At 34.8% G+C, this 24,166-nt stretch overlaps 1 protein-coding gene across 2 annotated transcripts in view; it reads right to left on the reverse strand.

Moving 5' to 3' along the window:
* LOC101896332 (uncharacterized) overlaps positions 1-24,166 on the reverse strand; it is a 379,916-nt gene that overhangs the window by 182,567 nt on the left and 173,183 nt on the right. For both annotated transcript variants that reach the window (XR_009342835.1, XM_059125896.1), the window contains exon 3: positions 7,341-7,367. The gene's annotated coding sequence lies outside the window, so the exon portion shown is untranslated. The remainder of the gene's footprint in view (positions 1-7,340; positions 7,368-24,166) is intronic.

Consider the following 24,166-nt stretch of genomic DNA (forward strand, 5'->3'; position numbering starts at 1 on the left):
TATGTTTAAGTAATATTTTATCAATCTACTTTAATTCGTTCGGAAGCTGGAGTTATTTCCACAGGCGGACGGACATCGCTAAATCGACATAGAATTTTATGCTGATCAAGAGTACATATACTTGGTGGGGTCTAAAATGCATATTTCGAGGTGTTACAAACGAAATGACAAAGGGTATATTACCCTCCATACTATGGTGGAGGCCATAAAAATGTACTAAAAATTTAATATTTCGTATTGGACATTGGGGAATGAGCTAGAATTCTGAAAGTTGGAATAAGAGTCACTGATGAAGTGCAGAATAGATGTAACAAAGGGTTTTTGAAAATTCGAATTTTAAAGTTACGAAAACCTCCAAACTAAAACGGTACAAATGAGATAATTTGAATGGATAGAGCTATAAACTTAAAATTTGGTATGAGAATCAGGGTTGGAAAGTAAGTTTCACATATGAAGGTGATGTGTGGGAAATGTGTACTCAGTGTGCGATCTGTACCAAGTGGTACTAAATTTCGGAACAGTTTGATTTAGGGTAAAGGGATGAAGCTGGAATTTGAAAATTTTGTATTGCTGTGCCTCTTGGTGGAAGGTTTGTGATAAAGCGGTGGTTTTGAAAATGTGTACAAAAAGTGGACGAATAATGCTAAATAGTACTATATTTTATACAATTCGGTATATGGTTAACAGATAGTGCTTCAAATCTGAAATGTGTTCTTAAGGTCGCTGTTCATGCGAAATGTAAACAAATGCGCCCTATATTTGTACGAAAAGTACTAATTGGTACTAAATTTGGTAATGGGGGAAGGGAAAGGACTGAAATACTCAAATATGTTATTGAAGTTGGTTTTAGAAATGTGTACTAAAATTGTACGAAAAGTACTAAATAGTACTATATGCGGTAATATTCGGTATTGGGTGAACAAATAGTGCTTTAATTCTGAATTTTGGTTTTAGGGGCGCTGTTTATGTGTAGCCTTGACATATGCAGGTTGTGTCGGAAATGTGTACTAAACTATACGAATAGTACTGAATAGTATTGGGTGTCCTACATTTGTAAGAAAAGTACTAAATGATACTAAATTTAGTATTGGGTGAAGGAACAGAGCTGGAATCCCTAAATTTGATATTGAGATCTCTGGATATCAGGGATTAAGTTTTGTAGGTGGTTTTGAAAATGTGTACTATAATTGTACAAAAAGTACCAAATAGTACTAAATTTGCTCTTGGTTAAAGGTAGAGAAATACAATTGTAAAATTTGATATTTACATTACTGATGGTATCTGTGTTTGAGATTTAGCAGTGGTTCGAAAACGCGTTCTATATTTGTACGAAAGGTACTAAATTTTGTATTGGTACTAAATTTTGAGATAGGGCTGGAATCGTTAAATTTGATATGTTGGTACATGGAATTGAGATGTGGAGATGGTTTTGGAAATGCGAACTATGATTGTACGAAAAGTACTAAATTTGGTATTAGATTAAGAGATAGCGCTTAAATTCTGAAGTTTTCGAAAATGTGTACTTAAATTGTTTGAAAAGTACTAAGTGGTACCAAATTTAAATGTAACATGGTTGTCACTGTTGGAATCTGCAGTTGGGAGAAGGGGGTGTTTTTGGAAATGTGTACAAAATGTGTTTTACTAATACCCTCCTCGGTAAGTTTCAAAATTAGAAATTTTTAGATACTTTTTGTCGTAAGACGTAAACATTTTCCCATTATTCCTTTCGAAAAAGGAACAACTTGATTAATATATGAAATCTTGAATGTCTGAACAAAATTGTTTCCCAAACTGAACAAATTTTTGCGTTTTTGGTGTAGCTATCACTTGCTGGTTAAAATATATTTTGACTTATGTAATGATTATTTATAATTCTGACCCTCTATGGAAGAGGAACTGAAAGAGAAATGTCTTGGGTGAAATATATTGGAAATAAAGAGACCCTCTACAGGGTGAGATAAAAAACTGCAACAAAGTCAAATGCCATAATTTATATATATATATATATATATATATATATATATATATATATATATATATATATATATACATATATATATATATATATATATATATATATATACATATATATATATATACATATATATATATATATATATATATATATATATATATATATATATATATATATATATATATTTTTTTTTTTTTTTTTTTAATTTTATTGAATGAAAGCAAAAAATGTCGGAAATAACATCAAATTTTAGTTAAATTAAGATTTGTTCGAATAGGTCACCTTTGGCACGAATTATGGCCTTCAAACGGCCAATGAAACCGTCTCACGCTGCCCGAATGTTGCTCTGTGATATTTTGGCCCATTAGTATTTCCAAAATACTCCGGATACAATCGTCCAACGGATTGAGATTTTGGTGATCAACCGAAGGTGCACATTTTCAGCTAACCTCTTTGGCAAGTAAACACGATCATTTTGCAACTCTTTAGCTCTTTTGAGTCTATTTTCTTTATGTTGCGGTGTAAGTTCTTGCACTTTTTGGAATTTCAATCGATTTACCCCGAGCTCATTTTTCAATATTTGCCGCATGGAATATTGCGATATGTTCAGCTCACGAGCCATTTTTCGGCCATTGCAACGCGGGGTTTGATCAAGTCGCTTTTTTACTTTTCGAACCACTTCTGCTGATGTTAGTGTTTTCTTCCGTCCACTTCCTTGACGTCGGTCTACGCTATCAGTATCACGGTAACGTACGATGGTACGAGACACAAAATATTTATTCACATTTAAATGCTGGAGTGCTCTAACCATAGCCACTTGTGGTTTTTCAGCCAAATATAAGGAAATCACACTATCACACTTGAATTCCATCACGAATAACTTTTTTTCTGGAAAATTTTCACCAAACTGTTTTTGGACGCATGTAAACAATATAATCACCTATCACTGAAATAATTTTAAAAGCTGTCGGACAAGTGGCTTAGAAATGACAGCAGTCTAAACTTGGTTGCAGTTTTTTCACCTCACCCTGTATAACCATGTGGCCGTAGGTATAAGTGAAACTCCAATTTGGACAATTTTTTGGCAAACGGTCACGGTTCCTCTTTTCTAAATATTAGAATCTTTAAAAATGAACATATCAAGACTGTGGAGATCAAAAAATATTGGAGATCTGTTCTATTTGCCTACATTTGGAATATTTGAAACAGTACTAATAACAACACTAGTCTCAAATTCCGCGAGCGTAAGATTGTCGTTCCTTAGTCCACATTCAACCTCATATTTTTTTCTTTCTGAGTGTTTGATGTTTTCTTTACCCGAAGCATGCCTTTTCCTGTTGCTCCTTGTGATGGGGGGAAATTTGAAAATTTTATAATTTTTTTTGTTATGTAATTTGTTTTATTTTAGCAAAATTTCTTTATTGCCTTTCTACATTACTGCAAACGCGTAAATAAACTGTTGACGTAGGTTTGAAAATATTTGCTTTTCAATTTAATTACTTTTTTCTGCGTGTCTGAGCATATGAGGTCTCCTCGAAGGTAAACCATTCCTTGTATGGGCAAAAAGAAATTAATTTTTTAAAACAATTTACTCTGTCCTCAGTTGTGTTTTTTTTTTTTTGGGTGCCACCTAGCCTCAGTTCCCTGTAAATGTTTGACATGACCAAATTTTTGTTTTACATGTGGGCATTTGTAAATAACACAAATGTTTGGATTAGAACATTAGGAGGGGGTCGAAAAAAGTTTCAAGGAAAATATCAATATTTTTTTACTTTATAGGGTGTTCAAAAAATAATATCCATGTGGTTAAACCACTAAATAGTATAAACATAGACCGAACCATCTTCGTTGAACAACTTTGTAATATTTTAAGTTTTTTATTTTTTTTTTTAAATTCGTGCCAAGAAAATTCTGTTTCAGTTTCACATTGCGACCCCTTCTAATATAAAATGTTCCCATTCTCTATTCCTGTGTTTTTTTTTTGTTACCCTACCAAAATGAAGAAAAAGGACATGCTAAGCACAAAACTAAAACAGAAAATGTAAACAAATGACTGGGCGGACGACGTTGGTAGACCAAGGCACTGAAGATGGCCGTGCGGACACGAAACAAAAAGTGCCAAATAAACAAAAAATTAAAATGATAAAATTAGCACGTACTCTACTTTGTCCGGACACATGGGAGCAAAAAAAGCTGAAAAAAAAACGCCCAAGTGGACAGAAAACAAATGTGTTTAAGTGTGGTTACTTTGTTGAGTAACCGTCACGTCTCGCCTCATTCCTCGAACGTAGGGAGCAGACATTTTGCTTCCACACTCAACAGTTGAAATGAATATCATTTTCAAAGTTGTGTGGAAAAAAGAGTTTGTGTAAGTTGGGATTTTTTTCTCAACTATATTTCGTGAAACAACAACAAAAAGTTTTGCCAACAACAAAAAAAGTTTATTCTGCTGATGAGTTTGTATATTTTTTCTTAAGTGTAATTAGAAGATGAATTAGGCAGTGATTAATGTGTTGTCGATCGTTTGTTATCCCACTTCTATTAAGAGAAGTAAATGTAAAGTGAAAATTAATTTTTAAGCCCTCAGACATATGGCTATAAAGGGTATATATAATTTGATACGGCCAAAACGTGCCTTTTAGACCCGTTTCGGGACATTTGGAGCCAATCGAGCGATGTCCGTCCGTCCGGCTGTCTGTCCGTCTGTCTGCTGGCTGATACGCACGATAACTCTACAAGGGAAAATTCGATTTGGCCCAAACTTGGTACACCGTAATATTATTATCAAATTAAGATCGAGTTCGGAGATGGACAATATCGACGCACTCTTTCTGTTAAACCCCCTTCCCACAAGTCAAAATGTTGAAAAAAAAATTACTGCACAGAAAGAGAAAGGATAATTCGATGTTGCTCCAACTTTGAAAATCCTAATATTTCAATCAGTGATAGGTTAGTATCTAAGTACTTAAGTACCTCCCCATCAAGGGTCGAAATTTTGAATAATTATAACACTTATAGAATGTGATGTAAGAGTTTAAGCCATGGCCTGGTATGAAGATATAATACATCGGTCCACTCTTTCTGGTACCTCCCCCACTAAGGGTCAAAATTTTTAATATCCATGAAAGAAATTAGTACGCATACCATTCAGACTTGGTACTCAATATTTTCATCAATACAAGATCTGTTATAAAGATTGTAGATACCTGACCATTCCTTTTGTTTTGGTTAAAGTTTTGAATAACTAAAACCATCATAAAATATGAAATAAACATCCAGTTCTCTTCACATTTTACACATCCAATTATTTGTAACGAAAACACAAAATCTGATGTAAATATGGGATATATCGGCCTACTCCTTCCCTACAAAGAGTTACAATTTTGAATATCTATGAAGCTCATGTAACGCGAAATTAACATTCGATTCCATTCAGACATTGTACATCTCAATATTTCCATCAACACAAGATCTGCTATAAAGATAATAGAGATCGGACCATTTCTTCTGGTACCTCCCCTACCTACTTAGGGTTCAAGATTTTGAAAAAAAAAAAATACGCTCAAAGAAATTTTAGAATAAATTTAGATTTGTTCGAATTTGTCACCTTTGGCACGAATTATGGACTTCAAACGGCCAATGAAACCGTCACATGCTGCCCGAATATTTCTCTGCGGTATTTTGGCCTATTCCCAGTGAAACGCTTGCTTGAGGTGATCGACACTTTGGTATTTTTTGGTGCCAACCTTGCTTTCCAAAATACTCTAGACACAACAGTCCAACGGATTGGTATCCGAAGGGTGGCCATTATGCGTTGGAAATTAAGCAAATTTGGCAGTTCACTACTTTCGGCCAAGCGAAGCAACTCTTTAGTCCTTTTAAGTCTATTTTCTTACTGTTGCGGTGTAAGTTCTTGCACTTTTTGGAATTTCAATGGCTTTACCCCGAGCTCATTTTTTAATATTTGCCGAATGGAATATTGCGATCTGTTCAGTTCACGAGCTATTTTTCGGCCACTGTGACGCGGGTTTCGATCAAATCGCTTCTTTACTTTTCGAACCATTTCTGCTGATGTTTGCGTTGCTCTTTTTTCCCGTCCACTTCCTTGACGTCGGGCTACACTACCAGTATGATGGTAACGAGCGATGGTACGAGACACAATAGAGTTATTCACATTTAAATGCTGGAGTACTCTAACGATAGCCACCTGTGATTTTCCAGTCAAATATAAAGAAATCACACCATCACGCTTGAATTCCATCACGAATACCTTTTTTTCTGGAAAATTCTCACCAAAATGCTTTTGTATACTTGTAAAGAATATAATGAGCTTTCACGGGAATAATTTTAACAGCTGTCGTACGAGTGGCTTAGAAATGACAGCAGTCTGAAGTTGGTTGCAGTTTTTTCATCTCACCCTGTAGATTTAAAAAATTACCCTACGCAAAGGGTGGAATTTTTTATAATTAGAAGTCATATGTGAAGTAAGAGTTGCATTGCCTTCAAAGTTCGTACACATCAATATTTTCATGTACACACGATGAAGGTGGAATATATCGTACCTGTCCGTCTGGTGCCTCCCCAACAAGGAGCAAATTTAGAATAATTATATCTCTTATAAAATACGAAATAAATAATCGATTCCCTTCAAGGTTCATAACTTTCAAGATGTATTGGGGAACTTTTCTTTTTTAAGACACGTGTGTTTAATATTTTTTTTCTTATAATGCAAAAGCATTTCTTCTCTAACCAATCTTCCCACTTGAACTTCCAACAATCGCCATATTCCAGCATGATTATTTCGCCTTTAACAGAAGCAGAAAGAGATGAGAAAAACGATAGTGTCTGATGTAAATTAAGCTTATGCAAATGTTATTTCCGAACAAACAAAGAAATTTGTCCGAAGATAAGGAATTAATTATTTTCCAAGCAACAAAAAATAGCTGCTTCACTTCAAATGCCAGTCAGAGCTGGGGACAAATGTTAAAACCCTTTTCCATTCACTTTAAGTTTAATATGAATAAAACAAACATCAAATTAATTAAAACATAAAAAACAACAACAACCAGAACTAGAACCAGAATTAAATGTGGAATTTTTTATCTATGATTTAATTTTTTCATGCTGAGCATAATTTTGCCATTTAATATTCATAGTTTATGTTGGGTGAGAGAGAGAGAGTATTCAAATGAAATTCCATGGAATAATCACAGTGCAGTTTTTGTTTTAATGTTAGAAGAGTGGAAGAGAGAGAGAGAGAGGGGTAGAATGAAATGCCTGTGTGTGTTTTTCCGTTTGATATTGCATTTAATATTCATATTTGACTAAAAGAAATATTAAGTTGTCTTCCATGAATTCCGCTCACCTGTATTAAGAGTTCACGGCAATAAATCTGAAATGGAAAATAAATTAAAAATTGAATTAATTAAAAAATCTGGTTACTTAGGCTAAGATAATGGGAATTTTAAAATAATCTCTAGTTGCTATTAGGGAAGAGTAATTTAGCCCAATTTCAATAAAATTGCTTTTATAGTGTAACGATTCTAGACATGTAGTGATTAGAGAAATAATTGGAATACCTTTTGCAGGCATTTGTAGATTGAAGATTTTCGACATGTTTTTGATCGGCTTTCCTAAAGATGACAGATTTTCTATATTGCATATAATTTATAGTAAAACAAGTTAAAAATATCAGTCGGTCTTGCAAGCAGATGTATAGCCTCAGCCAATGTCTTTTTATTAAAATAATTATTTTGACTTGCGTTAGGAATTTTCAAATTGTTGACCCCTTCCGCAGGAGTGAATCTAAGTTTGATACAAATATGACAACGTGCCTAATTTGGAATATATTGAATAGTACTTTTATTGTATATACCTTAACATTTTTGATTCGTTGCATCATATCAGTTTAGTACTCAAAATGTCAAATTTGTTCATTACTACTTGGATACAATTTCCAAACAAAACTTCAAAACAATGGTTCCACAACCAATTTTTCTGGTCAAAACTATTTCAACGTAATTTTATAGCAAAAATTGACCACGATCATATCTAAATATTAGAAACCAAGAATGACCTCAATATCAAATTTTAGGATTCGAGCTCAAGCCATTCACTCAACCCTAAATAGACACCCATATCAAATTTCAGGATTTTAGCTCTATTTTTTAGCCCATTACTAAATTAAATCCACTGAGTACTTTTCGTTCAATTATAATAGTATGTATTTCCAAAATCACCACCATATCTCAAACCCAAATACTAACTATGCGGGTTCCAGCCCTTATCCCTTAACCCAATACCAAATTTAGTACCATTTAATACTTTTCAAATAATAATAGTACGCATTCCCAAATCCACCCCCTTCTATCTATCCCAACACCCAGCGGCACATTTTACATTCGCATTTCCACAAACACCTCCTTCTTTCAACTATAGACACCAACAGTGGCATTAAGATCAAATTTCGGGATTTTATCTCTATTTCTTTACCCAATACCAAACTTAGTACTATTTGATATTTTTCGTACAATTATAGTACACATAAACAGAGAGACCTCAATATCAAATTTCTCGATTCCAGCTCCATACCTTGGCTCAATACACCATTTAGTATTTTTCGAACAATAATAGTACCAATTTCCAAAACCGCCTCCAAATCTCAATTCCAAATACCAACAGACACCCCAGTATTAAATTTGAGCCCTATGACTTTATCCAATACCAAATTAAGTACCATTTAGTACTTTTCGAACACTTATAGCACACATTTCCAAAACCACCTCCACATCGCAATTCCAGATACAAATAGAGACCTAAATATCAAATTTCGGGATTTCTACCCTGTCCCTTCACCCAATAACATATTTAGTACAATTTAGTACTTTCCGTACATTTCATAAATAATCATATCTCAACATCAGATAACAACAGAGGCCTCTGTATCAAATTTTGTACTTTTCGTGCAAATATAGAACGTATTTCCGAAGCACCGCCAAATCTCAAACACATTGTAAACAAATTTTAGTACGCATTACCGAAACCATATATCTCAATATCAAATTTTGAGGATTCCAGTTCTATGCGGCTGCGGAGGACAAAAATTACCATTCAGATGAACAATATATATGGGAGCTATAGCTTTATCTGAACCGATTTCGATCAAATTTGGCATACTTATTTTCAGGCCTAATTTGGTTGTATGTGCAAAATTCCACACTATTCGGGCTGATATTACACGTTTGGTGCACAATAAAAGGCAAATCGGACGAAGATATATATGGGAACTATATCTAAATTTTTACCGATTATCTCCAATTTCAATAGGGTTCGTCCTTGGGCCAAACAAACGATTTGTGCAAAATTTCATCTGGATAGGACAATAAATGTAAACTGTACTTTGTTTACAAAAATACATGGACAGACGGACAGACAGACGGACGGACGGACGGACATGCATAAATCGACTCAGAATGTGATTCTATGCAGATAATCAAAAGGAACTATGGGTCTATCTCGTTTCCTTTTGCCTGTTACAAACAAATGCACAAAGACATAATACCCTGACCACCTTGTGGTGTAGGGTATAAAAATATGCTTTTAGTACGAATTTCCAAACACCAGATCTATTTTTAGCATTTTATGAGCGTTTTACTTTTTTCCCCTTTGTGGGGAGGTACAAGAAGGAGTGGTCCCAAATATTTCATCTTCACACCAGAACTTGTGTTGGTAAAAAATTTTGGATAAAAAAAATAAGAGAATTGGTTGCTTATTTTGCATTTCATGAGCGTTTTGATTACCCAAATTTTTGACCCATTGTGGGGGAGGTACAAGAAAAAGTGGTCCGATATTGTCGATTCTTGCACCTGGTCTTGCACTGACACAAATATTACGATTTGCAAAGATGGAAAAAATGGATGATTCGTTCTCTTTTTGCAAGGTAATTGTTTTCTGTTGTTGTTCTAAAATAGATAGGCTTAATCCCGTTTATTTATTAACAGAGAAAGATGGTAATATTTAACAGGGGGCAAGGCAGAGAATACCTAGGTTTCGAAAGGCCCACCAATACTCATCAGTTCCCTAGCTTTTTGTCTGGGATATTCTCCCCAGGAGTTTTCTTAATGACTTCTATGACCGTAAGCTCCTTAAAATATGTGTGTGCGAGGTACCAGAAGAGGTGGGCCGTTATTGGTCATTTCTGTACTTGATCTAAGTTTGATAATATTAATATTACAATGTACTAAATCCCTTCTAGCGTTATCTTGAGCTCCATCCAGATAGAACGGCAGACGGACGGTTAACCCTGTATCGGCTCCAAATGGCCTGAAACGGATTTTGTCCAAAGAGACCCGTTGTGGCCTTAACAAATAATATGCACACCCTTCTACCAATGTCTGATGGTATATTGAAATACCATGTTGGTAGGAGGTTTGTGATAAAGAGGTGGTTTCGGAAATGTGTACCACAAAGTCACGAAGAGTAGTAAATAGTACTATATTTGGTACAATTTCGTATTAGGTGAACATATAGTGCATGAAATCAGAAATTTGGTATTAGGTTCGCTGTTCATGTTTAGCCTGAACACATGAAGATGGTTTCAGAAATGTCCACTACAAATGTGCGAAAAGTTCTAAATGGTACCTAAGTAGTAGTAGTTGGTTGGTATTGGCTTAAGGGATAGAGGTAAAATTTCAGAAATTTTATATTTAGATTACTGATGGCATCTGTGTTTGAGATGTGGCGGTGGTTTCAAAAATGTTTAAATTGGTTTAAATGGTACCATCTTTGGTTTTGTGTGAAGGGATACAGATAAAATTCTGAAATTTAATATCTAGATTACTGATGTGTATCGGTGTTTGAGATTTGGTCGTGGTTTGAAAATGCGTGCTATATTTTTTTACGAAAAGTACTAAATTTAAGGACCCCTCCATTCCTGTACTTCTTTTATTCACTTCATTTAGAAAATCTGTATAACAGATTAAGCGGCACGAACATGAGAACATTTTCTTACAAAAAAATTACAATTCAAGTTTATTTATATTAAGTGCGAAGAGACGTGATGAGATTTTTAAGGAAAAGTTTATTTCTAAAATACGACCACAATGAAAAGAAATCCATGGCACACCTACCTAGCAATCTACCAAGCCGTCACATCACTCGCCGGGATATGGCCATCAAGCATCGACATGTACTTGTAATCTTTCTCGCATCGAGATACCCGAAACCCTATGTAATTATAACTGCTATGTATGTAGGAGGTGGGAAAACCCGACTGAAATGGAAGAAATGGATAATGTGTGTAGGTGTCTGCCGTCGAGTAAAAATGGTAGTCCCACGCATCTATTCAACAACTTCCTTTTTGCTTGAGTTTATTTTTACACCCACACAGATTCAAAATAAAACACAAAGAGAGAGGTGTATATGTGTGTGTGTATCTTTATAAATATACATTTATACACTTACATACATTAAAAGTAGATTTTCCATAAATTTTTACAACTATTTGTGGGTTGTTTAATGGGCTTCGTGTTGCCCCTGTAAGTTCTGAGATAAGGTGTAGGCAGATCTGGGCTCGCAAAAATGAACACCTTAAGAGTAATGCTATGTCGCTGATCCCTGGAATCGCTTTAAAAATGAATTATTTGTAATTGAAATTTTCGAAATGTGTTGAGCTGCTCTACGTGGAAGTGGCGGTGAACATGTGAGCCATTGCAGTCAACCGCAAAAACCGCTTGCACCTGTTCGTATCAAGAAAAGCACTTAAGTTGCCATCGTTTGGTTTGATAAGAGTATCTTCGACGAAGATTTGCTATTCATACGTGCGCCTGTTTGAAATTGCTTCAAAGGACATATTATGGGATATGTTTAAAAGTCCATGGAATTGATTTATTTATTTTGGGGAAAATAAAATGAAGGAGGGTGTGCAAGTATGTTGTCCCATATGTGAATGACTGATTATAGAATCAGTGATAAAATAATGCGTTTGTACCTATCATTTGTATAACTCACTTCATTCAAGCATATGCAGGACAAATTCAATTCAATCATTTCTTATTGTGAACATTATCAAAACCATCTCCATACCTTGACACCAATAGTAAAATCTATATCGAACTTCATATTTACATATTTAGTACCATTTAGTACAATTCAAGAACGCAACAAACAATGAGCAGTATCAAAACAATGTCAGTATGTTAAATTCTGATATAAAGGCCTTAATATCAAATTTCGGGAATCCTGCTCTATACCTTCACTCAATACCCAATTTAGTATAAGGTATTCATATGTCAATGCTACACCTGTACAGCGTCCCTAATACAACCTACCAGCAACAGGTACCCGAAACTTCAAAATGACAGCTTCATCCGTTCCTCCTTAACCAAACTTTTCCAAATGTAGTACCATTTAGTGCAGTTAGAGAACTTAGTACACATTTCCAAAACCACCTTCATATATCAAACTTATTTTCCAACCTATTTTCCAAGGTAGAACTTTTCGTAACCTTTAAGTACGAATTTCCATCCTGCTCCACAAAAGTGACTGTCATTCCAAATTTCAGAATTTTAGCTCATTCCGTTTGTCCAATACAAAGTATTCAATTTTTAGTACATTTAAGTACTTTTCGTATCCTTTTCGTACGAATTTTCAATAACCCAGCCTTATCGCACGCCTACGCACCAAGACTGAACTTCGCGCAAATTTTAAAGATTGTAACCTCAGTCGTTTCAGGACATTAGAAGTCAATCGAGCGATGTCCGTCCGTCCGTCTGGCTGGTGTGCACGATAACTCTCGAAGGCAGTATTCGATTTGGTCCAAACTTGGCACATAGTCAATATCGGTCCACTCAATCAATTATCAGTTATAAATATGATGGAGATCGGACCATTCCTTCTGGTACCTCCAACACAATGGGTCAAAGTTTTGAATAACCAAAAAGATTATAAAATCTGAAATAAGCATCGGGTTCTTTTGATATTTCACACATCCCATTATTTCAACTAACACAAGATCTGAGTGAAGATGGAAGCTCATAAAACGTGAAGTTGACATTCGATTCCGTTCAGACTTAGCACATCTCAATACATCCGTCAACACAATATCTCTTATAAAGATGGTAGAGATCGATCAATTCCTTCGGGTACCTCTCTCACATAGGGTGCAAGGTTTTGAAAAGGAAAACGAAATAAGAAACCAATTCTTTTCAAATTACACATACACACAAACATTTTTGCTAACACCAGATCTATTTGTGAAAATGATATATATCTAGGAACCCCTTCTGGTACCTCACACTCCAAGGGTCACAATTTTCAATACTTATATCTGTCATAATTTGCGAAACAAGTCAGCTATTCTTTACAACTTGCTATATCTAAATATTTCCCTACGCCAGAAATCTGATATGAATATGTAATTAATCGGAATTAATAATTTCATTTAAAACTGCATATAAATGTTCGATTTTCTTTAAATTTTTTGGACGTACCAATATTTTTATCTGTATTAGAAGAAGTGGAATATTTCGGTCCGCTATATCTGGCAACTTATGCATATTTCAAAATTTTCCACAAATTTGCACATATCTCATATAAAGTATAGGAAGTAGACGATATGGTCCAGATATGCCACGTTGTAATATTTATATCAGACTTAGGTCAGATACGAATTGGACCATATTGGTCAACTGCTTCGGAACCTCCCCCATAAAGTATCAACAACTAGAATAATCATAACTCAAGGCATGTGTCGGCAAAACTGACTGATACTATTTGACTTGTTTAAATATTTTTATACCCTCCACCATTCTATGGAGGGTATATAAACTTTGTCATTCCGTCTGTAATTCCTCGAAATATTTAAAATAGACCCTATAAAGTATATTTATTCTGGATCAGCTTAAAATTCAAAGAAGAACTATTGATGTCCGTATGTCTGTCCGTCTGTCCCTCTGTAAGTTGTAATCACGCTATCTTTCCAGAGATTTGAGGTAGAAGGCTAAAATTTTAAATAAATGCATAGTTTACCATTAGCAGGTTAAGTTCCGATATTCGATATTTTCATGATCTCAGCGACATTATTTACAGGAATTATTTCAAATTTCTATTCACCGGAATTGTTTCAAATTTGTTTTTTGAAGTACGTAATGGGTACTGCAGCCTATTACAAAAAATTTCGTAAGCAGACCCACGTCTTCGTGTAGTCTCCATATAGTAGTTGTCATTTTCAAAAAATTCGGCCCGGCTGAACTTAGCGGTTTTTTATACCCTCCACCATAGTATGGAGGGTATATTAAGTTTGTCATTCCGTTTGTAACACCTCGAAATATACTTTTTAGACCCCACAAAGTGTATATATTCTTGATCAGCATAAAATTCTATGTCGATTTAGTCTGTTCGTCTGTGGAGATCACTCTAGGAGATGAAGTAAGTTGATAAAAATTTGCTCAAATATGTATTATGTCTGCAGGATTTTGGTATTGAAAATGGGCCCCCATATAACGGTACCTCCCGATATGCGGTATTTTGATGATTTAAGTGACATTATTTACCGGAATTGTTTCAAATTTGGTATTTGAATAATATAAGTAACGAATACTACAGCCTATGACAGAAAATTGTCTGTGCAGGTCCACGTTTTATAACCCCCATGGTACCTGCCTATATTCGGTATTTTGATGATTTTAGCCACATTGTAAACAGATTTTTTTTCAAGTTTCGTATTTGAATATTGCAATAGCTTGTGACAAAAGTTGCCTATGCATGTCCACGTCGTCGTATAGACCGAATATATGGCTACATTCGGTATTTTTAAGATTTTAACAGAATTTTTAACGGATTTTATTTTATTTTTTTTTTTTTTTTGAAAATTGCCAAATTTGTACTAAATGGTGGAGGGTATTCAAAGTTCGGCCCGGCCGAACTTACAGCTTTTTTACTTGTTTAGTTGTTGGATATGTCCCGTATATATGAAAAATATTATTTAAGATTGTCGTGGATTTTTGGATTTTCAAAAATTTTCCAAAATTGTGGTTTAAAAAAATATTTTTCGTTGCCTCTTTCTTAGATATTTTCAGAGATCAGTTTGTTTAAAAATTATTTCCGAAGACTACCCAGAACTGTAAATTTTCAAAAAAAAAAAAAAAAAAAAAAAATTGTTTAAATGCTTTCCAGTTCCGAGGATTTTTCTTTGATTAAGTATGTGATGTGTGTAATCGCAAAACTTTGGTATTAGCTATCCCAAACCCTTAAATATCCGAAATTGTACAGATTCACCCACGTAATTTTTTTTATTTTATTTATTTATTTATTTTTTTTTTTTTTGAAGTGTCCTGTAGTTTATAAAAGTGATAAATTTAATTTGCATTTACCAAGTTTACACATGTCAAATTTAAGAATAAAAGTAAACAATTTTCTTAATTTGCTGACATTTAGACATTTTATTACATTTTGATTGCGATACATACAAACACTTGACATTTCCTTGGTAGATTTGCAAACAATATTTGAAATTAAATTAGAGACATTTAATTTACTTAACTTAATTGAATAGGAAATTTATGACTTATTTATGATTAAATTAGTCCAATATACTCATATACATATGTATATATATGTACGCATATAAATACAAGGAGGACATTGAGTAAACAGCCCTCCACCAAAACAACAAATATGGAAATGAGAAGAAACAACCAAACCCCATTTGTGAATTTCATTTAACAAACAATAATACAATAAATTAAATGTACTTAGGGGCGGATATGGCTGTCTGAAGTATAAAAGCCCCTAAAAGAAATGTTGCAAAAGTTAAAAACAACAACAACTGCGACATTCAAGACCAAGGCCTTCTATTGGTTTGTCTTTGTTGCCTTGGGAGTTTTTTTTTCGGATTTCCTAAAACCTACAGATTTTTATGGTTTCTTATTAGGTTTCTTCACTTTTTTTTTGTAACTTCTTCCTTTCATTCATCCATTCTAATAGCCTTCCCCAAACAATTTCTCTTCCATTTGAGCCAAAGCTGAGTTATTCGTCCATGCCGCCATAAATACAAATTTGTGAAATGGCCAAAATGAAAATGAATGTTTTTTTTGACAAATGAAATTAAATTACTTTCCAAACTTAAGTTATTTTCAAAAAGAGAGAGAGAGAGAACTAAAATGCCTGGATGAATGCAAATACAAACAGCAGAAGGCCCACCAGATGACAAACATTTGCAGAAACAACAAATTTTGATGTTTTTTTCTGTTTTTCGATTCCATTTTGTTTACTTAAAATTCAATTAAAAATAAATTGATTAGGAGAATAAATTAAAATTGGAAGAGATCCATTTAAATGTCGTAAGGATTTTTGATGTTCGTGTGTTTGCATTATTGTCATTAAATTTATAATACGAATTGGTTTTTTCAAATGTTATTTTTAGATAAAAAATGAAAAAAAAAATAGACAAGAAGGTACCGAAATATGGAAACGATTTTCTAAACGGAAAAATTAGTAGTTAAGGTGGAGATAGTAAATCTTGTTCAATATCTCAATTGCTCTGTAAAACATAAACAATTAATACAAAAAATGCAATAAATTATGTAAGAGGCGTATATCGGAGGTTTGGAAGTTTACATCGCAAAGTAACGTAGGGTTACATTTTAGGGTTAAGGCCGAAGAATAAAAATATTCCTCATTAAATGTTACTATAAGTAAACCAGTAAAGAAAGTCTTAATGTCGGGCGGGGCCGACACCACTTTGCTAATTAAGTAGAGCTCCACATAACAATTAAAAGTTTTTATGGCAGAATTCAATTATACACGCTATGATTATAATTATAATTTAAAGTTCAAAGGACTAAATATGCCGAAGCATTTGTATCTTTTAAATTCGGACTTGTATTGCCCATTTGGTGCACAATTAATTTTAAATCGGATAAAGATATATATGGGAGCTATCTCCAAATCTGAACCGATCTCGATAAAATTTGGCAAAGATATTTCTGAGCATATTACGGTTGTGGGTAACAAATATAACAAATCGGATGAATAATATATATGGAAGCTATAGCTATATCTGAACCGATCTTCACCAAATTTGACATACTAGCTTCTAGACTCAATTCGGTCGTAAGTGCCAAATTCCATCCCATTTGGACAAATATTAGACGTTTGGTGCACAATGAAAGGTAAATCGGACGAAGTTATATATGGGAGCTATATCCAAATCTGAACCGATCTCGATAAAATTTAGCAAATGTATTTCTGAGCTGTATTTGATATATTTCCCCAAATATTGTTGTTGCATAGTGCCTATTACGGCGGCGGTGGACAAAAATAACAAATCGGATGAACAATATATATGGGAGCTATAGCTATATCTGAACCGATTTCGATCAAATTTGGCATACATATTTTCAGGCCTAATTTGGGTGTATATGCAAAATTCCATACAATTCGGGCTGATATTCCACGTTTGGTGCACAATAAAAGGTAAATCGGACGAAGATATATTTGGGAGCTATATCTAAATTTTGACCGATTATCTCCAATTTCAATAGGGTTCGTCCTTGGGCCAAACAAAAGATCTTTGCAAAATTTCATCTGGATCGGGCAATAAATGCGACATGTACTTTGTTTACAAAAATACATGGACAGACGGACAGACGGACAGACGGACGGACGGACATGCATAAATCGACTCAGAATGTGATTCTATGCATATCATCAAAAGGAACTATGAGTCTATCTCGTTTCCTTTTGCCTGTCACAAACAAATGCACAAAGACATAATACCCTGACCACCTTGTGGTGTAGGGTATAAAAATAAAATCTCTATTTTTTTATACATATATGAAGATAATATTTTTACAATGATGCAAAAAACAGTAAGGAAAAGTCGGACAGTGCCGATTATATTATACCCGTAACAAAAGAATTTATTTAAAGTAGATCATACCACCTATCAACATTTGGCTTTAGAACAGTTAAAGTTTGCTATAGAGTGCATGATATTACTTGGAGAAGGATTATATTAAAAAATATATATCGGAGCCGAGTTGCACAAAATGGAAACGTACGTCCCGAAATCAACTCCATTTAGGCTGATATTAGCCATTATTTGCACAATAAACTTGAAATTGGATTAAGGATATACAGGGTGAGATAAGAAAAACTGCAACAAAGTCTAACGCCATTATTTTAACATTTTTTTAAATTTTATTGTTTAAACGAAAAAATGTCAGAAATAGCATCAAATTTTAGAATAAGTTTAGATTTGTTCGAATTGGTCACCTTTGGCACGAATTATGGTCTTCAAACGGCCAATGAATCCATCACACGCTGCCCAAATGTTACTCTGCGGTATTTTGACCCATTCCCGGCGAAGCACTTGCTTGAGGTGATCGACACTTTGGTATTTTTTTTAGTGCCAACCTTTCTTTCCAAATTACTCCAGACACAATAGTTCGACGGATTGGTAGCCGGAGATTTTGGTGGCCATTGTGCGCTGTAAATGAAGCGAGGAACCTCATTTTGTAACCATTCTTTCGTGGCGCGTGCTGAATGCGATGGTGCTGGGGCCTGTTGGAATGTCCAAGGTCTGCGGCCAAAATGTTTGCCTTGGGCAAGGCTTTCTTATACCCTCCAGAATATTTTCGCGATAATATTCGTCATTTATTTTAATACCACGGTCGATTAGCGGAGAGCTACTGTCGGCTGTTATGGCGACCCTCACCATCACCATGGCCGGCGCTTAAGTTCTGGTGGCCAACAGAAAGTGAACATTTTTAGCTGACCTCTTTGGCAAGTAATCACGATAATTTTGTTTGTTTGCAAACTGCTGGACAACGAATGTTTTCTCATCGGAGACGGAGAAAACCAAATTCGGCAGTTCACCACTTTCGGCGAAGCGAAGCAACTCTTTAGCACTTTTGTGTCTATTTTCTTTCTGTTGCGGTGTAAGTCCTTGCACGTTTCAATTTCAATGGCTTTACCATGAGTTCATTTTTCAATATTTGCCGAATGGAATATTGCGATATGTTCAGCTCACGAGCCATTTTTCGACGACTGCGACGCGGTTTTCGATCAAGTCGCTTCTTTATTTTTCGAACCATTTCTGCTGATGGTGCTTTTTTCTTTCGTCCATTTCCTTGACGTCGGACTACGCTACCAGTATCACGGTAATGATCGATGGTACGAGACACAAAAGATTTATTGACATTTCAATGCTGGAGTGCTCTAACGATAGCCACCTGTGGTTTTCCAGCCAAATATAAAGAAATCACACTATCACGCTTGAATTCCATCACGAATAACTTTTGTTTCTGGAAAATTCTCACCAAAATGATTTTGTACGCTTGTTAACAATATAATGAGCTGTCACTGGAATAAATGTAAAAGCTGTCGGACGAGGGTGTTAGAAATGAAAGCAATCGGAAGTTGGTTGCAATTTTTTCATCTCACCCTGTAGTATCCATTACGAACTTGAAGATATTCCGGTGAATAATGTCGCTAAAATCATCAAAATACCGAATATCGATGGGTACCGTTATATGGGGGCTATACGAAGACGTGGACCTGCACAGACAATTTTCTGTCTTAGGCTGTAATATCCATTACGAACTTCAAATACCAATTTTCAAACAATTCTATTGAATAATGTCGCTAAAATCATAAATATACCGAATATCGGGATGAACCATTATGTGAGGGCTATACCAAAACGTGAACCTACGCAACCCATTTTCAGTACAAAAAGTCCTGCAGATATAATACACATTTGAGTAAAATTGTATCAGCCTATTTCCTTTCGTTCGGAAGCTAGAGTAATTTCCACAGACGGGCGAACAGACAGACCGAGGGACGGTAATCGTTAAATCGACAAAGAATATTTTGCTGATCAAAAATGTATATACTTTGTGGGGTCTAAAATGTATATTTCGAAAGGACAAAGGACAAACTTAATATATACCCTCCATACTATGGTGGAGGGTATAATAATTGTCGAAGATTTCGAAGATAGAAAAGCTTTACCTATCGGAAAAAATTGTGAAAATATGTTTTTAAGTTTAAAATTTATAGCCTTTTGGTGAGAACAAATCCCTTTCGAAATCTCACCACCAATAAATCTTGATTCTACCCAAAATTGCTTTACTATATTCCACAGTCAATATTTGATATGTGGCCTGCAATTTTTATGCCCTCCACCAAAGTATTAAGGGAATATGATGATTGACATTCCGTTTTTAAATGTTAGACCTTAAAGTATATAAATTCTTGATCAGCATAAAATTCTATGTCGGTTTAAGGATGATCGGACGGTCCGTTGGTCTGTCTGTCTGTCTGTCCATCTCTTCGTCCGATTGTCCGTTCGTCTGTGGAAAACACTCTAGCCTTCAAACGAATGAAAGTAGGTTGATAAAATTTTACTCCTATATCTTACTTTTGGTATTGAAAATGCAGGACTTTTGGTATTGAAAATGGGCTATAAAGGTCCACGTTTCGGTGTAGGCCCCCCATATAAGTGTACCTCCAGATATTCAGTACTTTGATGATTTATGTCACACATTTTACCAGAAATGTCTCAAATTTAGAATTTGAAGTTCAAAATAGGTACTATATCCCATGACATACAGGTCCGCGTCTTTGTATCGCAGATCTGCGGAAGTTTTGGTATTTAAAATAGGCTATATAGGTCCACGTTTAATTATAGCTCCCATAAAGCTGTACCTCCCAATATTAGGTATATTAATGATTTTAGTGACATTGTTCACCGGAATTGTTTCAAATTTCGTAGTTGATATTCGTAATGAGAACTACAGCCCGTGACAGAAAATTGCCTATGCAAGTCCACGTATACGTATAGCCCCATACAACGGTGATTCCCTATATTCGGTAGTTTTAAGATTTTAACAAAGTTTTTAACGGATTCAATTTTTTATTTATTTTTTTTTCTTTTAATTTCCAATTTACTTCCAAATGGCTATTCAAAGTTCGACCCTGCCGAACTTACTGTTTCCTAACTTGTTAATTTTTAAAACTTTTACAGATCTATGATCTACTATATATAATAATCTATGAATAAAATTGAAAGACTGGTCGACCTTGTCAGTATAATTAGGGGTAAGAGTTCCATTAAAATTAAAAAAAAAAAAAAAAAAAAAACAGTAAAGAAAGTCTTAATGTCGGGCGGGCTGACTTTATGATACCCTGCACCACTTTACTAATTAAGTAGAGCTCCACATAACAATTAAAAGTTTTTATGGGAGAATTCAATCATACACACTATGATTATAATTATAACTTAAAGTTCGAAGGACTAAATATGAAATCGGATAAAGATATGTATGGGAGCTATATCCAAATCTGAAGCGATCTCGATAAAATTTGGCAAAGATATTTCTGAGCTGTATTTGATATATTTCCCTGAATATCGTTGTTACGGAGTGCATATTACGGTTGTGGGTAACAAATATAACAAATCGGATGAATAATATATATGGACGCTATAGCTATATCTGTACCGATCTTCACCAAATTTGACATACTAGCTTCTAGACTCAATTCGGTCGTGCGTGCCAAATTCCATCCCATTTGGACAAATATTAGACGTTAGGTGCACAAAAAAAGGTAAATCGGACGAAGTTATATATGGGAGCTATATCCAAATCTGAACCGATCTCGATAAAATTTAGCAACTGCATTTCTGAGCTGTATTTGATATATTTCCCCAAATATTGTTGTTGCATAGTGCATATTACGGCGGCGGTGGACAAAAATAACAAATCGGATGAACAATATATATGGGAGCTATAGCTATATCTGAACCGATTTCGATCAAATTTGACATACATATTTTCAGGCCTAATTTGGGTGTATATGCAAAATTCCACACAATTCGGGCTGATATTACACGTTTGGTGCACAATAAAAGGCAAATCAGACGAAGATATATATGGGAGCTATATCTAAATTTTGACCGATTATCTCCAATTTCAATAGGGTTCGTCCTTGGGCCAAACAAAAGATCTTTGCAAAATTTCATCTGGATCGGGAAATAAATGCGACCTGTACTTTGTTTACAGAAATACATAGACAGACGGACGGACAGACGGACGGACAGACGGACAGACGGACAGACGGACATGCATAAATCGACTCAGAATGCGATTCTATGCAGATCATCAAAAGGAACTATGGGTCTATCTCGTTTCCTTCTGCCTGTTGCAAACAAATGCACAATGACATAATACCCTGACCACCTTGTGGTGTAGGGTATAAAAACGTTGGATACAAGATAACCGCGATTATACAAGATAAAATTTATTATACTTTTCGATCCAAACTTATATATGTTGCAGACTCCACCAACAGTCTTTCCAAAATATAAGATGCCCCATTTTAGCTGGTATTAAAAGTAATCTGATATATTCGGAAGCTGACAATAATGTGAGGTTAATTTTATGGAAATTAATTCATTCCACTTTAGTGTCAGGCAGTTATGTCTGAGACTGTTATCGCAGAGGACAAAACATGAAATGTGATTCCAAGTAATTGTGCTAATAAGTACACTTACATACATATGTACTCATATATACTCATATCCTCATTTCAATTCCATCTTATGTGTCTGCTCGCTACTGATAATGAGATGTGGTTGGACAATGCCAATGTTAGACGTTTCAATGTAATCTGGCAAATGACAGTCATGCAAGTTTGACGACATCCTCAACGTCAACGACATTCTCATCATCTCCTGCTCCAAAGAAACCGCATCGTCATCACAATGTAGTTCTCTGGTCCGTTCATGCCATAATATTAAATGTCAAATCTTTTGACCAGTTCTCTTGTAATGGGATGTCTTTTCTTTATTTTTTTGGTTATCTGTTGACTCTAGTCCATTTACTTTTTTTGAGGAGTAATTGTGTCTCCTTAGCAACTAGTGATGGTTAGAGGATAACATTTTTATACTTTTTCCGGTGGTTTTATCAAAATGTCATTGACATTTTAATTTTGTAGTGCAGGAATTGAAATCAAACCATTTGGAAAATATTTAACACATTTTATGTAAACTTATGTGTATAGTAGCAAGTGCTCGCTACTAAGTCAGCGAAATATCCACTTTAATACGATTAGTTCCGACAGTTCGATATCACGATACAGCCCACATTTTTTGACGTAGAGCGCCAATTTGACGTACAGAGCAATTTGTATTGTGTCTAGGATGGTTGGTATTGAAAATGAGATATATCGGTGCACGTTCTGGTATAGTCCCCATATAACGGTACCTTCCGATATTCGGTATTTTGATGATTTATGTGACATTTTTTCACGGATTTGTCTGAAAATTGGTATTTGTAGGTCACAACGGGTCCGTGTACGTGTGGCAAAACATTGCATGTATAGGTCCACGTTTTGGTATAGCCTCCATATAATGATACCTCCCGATATTCGATATTTTGATTATTTTTGCCACATTTTTTTTTAACGGATTTGTCTAAAAATTGGTATTTGTTGGTCATAATGGATTCCAGCTCCGGTGGCGAAATATTGCATGTATGGGTCCATGATTTGGTATAGCCCCCATATAACGGAACTTCCCGATATTCGGCATTTTAATGGTTTTTGCCACATTTCTTTTAATGTTTCCTTTACCCTAAGGTGGAGGGTATTAAAAGTTTGGCCCGGCCGAACTTAATGTTTTTTACTGGTTACCCTTCAACATGGAGTGTATATTAAGTTTGTTATTCAGTTTGTAACACCTCGAAATATACATTTTAGACCTCACAAAGTGTATATATTCTGGATCAGCATAAAATTCTCAGTTGATTTAGCGATGCCCATCCGTCATTGTGTCCGTTTGTGGAAATCACTCTAGCTTTCGAATGAAATGAAGTAGTAGTGCTAGGTTTGCGAGACTTTTGGTATTGAAAATAAGTTACATAGGTCCACGTTTTGCTATAACCACATGTAGCTGTACCGACAGATTTAAGTGTTTTTATTTGGGTGTTTTAGTCACAATTTTAACCCGAATTCGCTGTAAATTAGCATTATGTGTTCCCATAATGTAGGGAGCATCTCTGCAAAGAACTCTCGATATAAGTCTAAGTTTTGATATAGTTCTCTTATAATTGTACCTCCAGATATTCGGTATTTTAATGATTTTTGTCACACTTTTCACCCGAAATGTTTCAAATGTGGAATTTGAAG

This window comes from Musca domestica, unplaced genomic scaffold, assembly GCF_030504385.1.
Source record: "Musca domestica strain aabys unplaced genomic scaffold, Musca_domestica.polishedcontigs.V.1.1 36, whole genome shotgun sequence".
NCBI classification, from domain to species: Eukaryota; Metazoa; Arthropoda; class Insecta; order Diptera; family Muscidae; genus Musca; species Musca domestica.